At 52.0% G+C, this 2,500-nt stretch overlaps 2 non-coding genes across 2 annotated transcripts in view; both read left to right on the forward strand.

Annotated features, from left to right (window-relative positions):
• Positions 1-433: 433 nt before the first annotated feature.
• On the forward strand, positions 434-2,242 carry LOC145747812 (small subunit ribosomal RNA). The gene has a single exon (XR_014282520.1). It is a non-coding gene; the product is annotated as a small subunit ribosomal RNA (ribosomal RNA).
• Positions 2,243-2,487: 245 nt separating this feature from the next.
• The window catches only part of LOC145746698 (5.8S ribosomal RNA), a 154-nt gene continuing 141 nt past the window's right edge, over positions 2,488-2,500 (forward strand). The window contains exon 1 of the ribosomal RNA XR_014281472.1: positions 2,488-2,500. This exon is cut by the window's right edge and continues 141 nt beyond it. This is a non-coding gene — a ribosomal RNA (5.8S ribosomal RNA).

Below are 2,500 nucleotides of genomic sequence, written 5' to 3' on the forward strand. Positions count from 1 at the left end.
TTGAAGGTATTTGGTGACAAAACGATGTGGTGTCGTGCAGGCGATGTGCGCTTTTGGGCAGACTTGATGCTGACCCGCGAAGGCGTCGTAGCTAGCAGCGAGGCTCTGAACGTTAGACGGAAAAAATTAAGTAGCAAATACGAGTTTGTGTTTCGGCGCGCGACCACGGCCTCGGGCCGTAGTTGCGGTGGCCGGTGCGCACGCAAGTGATAGTTTTCTCGGTTCGCTTTTGTTGGGCGTTCCTGGTGTTGTATGCAAACGCAGCCCGCGCGCGGCTTCGCCCGAAAGGGCGTCTGGCCGGTGTCGACGGCGTCCAGATCGCGGCTTACGCCGGGTTTGAGGAGCTAAGCAAAAATAGTGATTGAGTAATACAGTGCGATACCGCGACGGGGAAAGCGAAACACTCCGTTCGCGTATTTTGTCGGCCGATAGTTACCTGGTTGATCCTGCCAGTAGTCATATGCTTGTCTCAAAGATTAAGCCATGCATGTCTCAGTACGAACTTGCGTACGGTAAAACTGCAAATGGCTCATTAAATCAGTCGTGATTCATTTGATCGTAATTTTTACTTGGATAACTGTGGTAATTCTAGAGCTAATACATGCAAAAAGCGCCGACCTTGCGGGAGGCGCGCCTTTATCATATCAAAAACCTGCCGGGCTTCGGCTCGTCTTGTTGGCGACTCGGGATAACTTTGCTGATCGCACGGTCTTGCACCGGCGACGGATCATTCAAGTGTCTGCCCTATCAACTTTCGTCGGTACGGTATCTGCCTACCGAGGTTCTTATGGGTAACGGGGAATCAGGGTTCGATTCCGGAGAGGGAGCCTGAGAAACGGCTACCACATCCAAGGAAGGCAGCAGGCGCGCAAATTTTCATTCCCGACGCGGGGAGGTAGTGACGAAAAATAACGATACAGGACTCTAACGAGGCCCTGTAATTGGAATGAGTACACTGTAAAAATTTTAACGAGTATCCATTGGAGGGCAAGTCTGGTGCCAGCAGCCGCGGTAATTCCAGCTCCAAAAGTGTATATTTAAGTTGTTGCGGTTAAAAAGCTCGTAGTTGGATTTTGGGCGCAGGCGTTCGGTCCGTCGCAAGGCGTGCACTGTTCGTTCTGGCTTTACCTCCGGTTTTCCGTCGGTGCTCTTGACTGAGTGTCGGCGGCGGCCGGGACGTTTACCTTGAAAAAATTAGAGTGTTCAAAGCAGGCGCTTCGCCTGGATAGTGTTGCATGGAATAATGAAATAGGACCTCGGTTCTTTTTTGTTGGTTTTCGGAGCGCGAGGTAATGATTAAGAGGGACGGACGGGGGCATTCGTACTGTGCCGTTAGAGGTGAAATTCTTGGATCGGCGCAAGACGAACGACTGCGAAAGCATTTGCCAAGAATGTTTTCTTTAATCAAGAGCAAAAGTCAGAGGTTCGAAGACGATCAGATACCGTCTTAGTTCTGACTATAAACGATGCCAACTAGCGATCGGGGGGCGTTATTTTGACAACCTCTCCGGCAGCTTGCGGGAAACCAAAGTCTTTGGGTTCCGGGGGAAGTATGGTTGCAAAGCTGAAACTTAAAGGAATTGACGGAAGGGCACCACCAGGAGTGGAGCCTGCGGCTTAATTTGACTCAACACGGGAAATCTCACCCGGCCCGGACACAGCGAGGATTGACAGATTGAGAGCTCTTTCATGATTCTGTGGGTGGTGGTGCATGGCCGTTCTTAGTTGGTGGAGCGATTTGTCTGGTTAATTCCGATAACGAACGAGACTCTGGCTTGCTAAATAGTTACGCGGCCTTCCCGGCCGGCGTTTAACTTCTTAGAGGGACTAGTGGCGTTTAGCCACACGAGATTGAGCAATAACAGGTCTGTGATGCCCTTAGATGTTCGGGGCCGCACGCGCGCTACACTGACCGGATCAACGTGTGTTCGCCTTGGCCGAAAGGTCTGGGTAACCCGATGAACCCCGGTCGTGCTAGGGATAGAGAATTGAAATTATTTCGCTTGAACGAGGAATTCTCAGTAAGCGCGAGTCATTAGCTCGCGTTGATTACGTCCCTGCCCTTTGTACACACCGCCCGTCGCTACTACCGATTGATTGGTTTAGTGAGGTCCTCCGATTGGGCCCGGGCTCGACTGGCGACGGTTGGGTCTTGGCCCGAAAAGACGATCTAACTTGATTACTTAGAGGAAGTAAAAGTCGTAACAAGGTTTCCGTAGGTGAACCTGCGAAAGGATCATTAGCGCGAGAAAAAAAATCGAAGAGCGAAAGAGCAAACACCGGGACGGCGACGTGCCTCGGCGCGTCCGCCGCCCCGCGATCAGGAACTTGTTTTGTCGGCGTCGAGTGCCCGAAGGCTTCATGCGGTGCGCGGGCTTGTCGCACTATTTGTTGCGACCGCGACCCGCTCGGCGTCACGCGATTTTTTCAGCCGGATGGCGAATCGAGGTTAGGAATCGAAGAGCGAAAAGCAAACAAACAAACGATGGCTCTTGGCGGT

Source organism: Corella eumyota, chromosome 3 (assembly GCF_963082875.1).
Source record: "Corella eumyota chromosome 3, kaCorEumy4.1, whole genome shotgun sequence".
Taxonomy (NCBI): Eukaryota; Metazoa; Chordata; class Ascidiacea; order Phlebobranchia; family Corellidae; genus Corella; species Corella eumyota.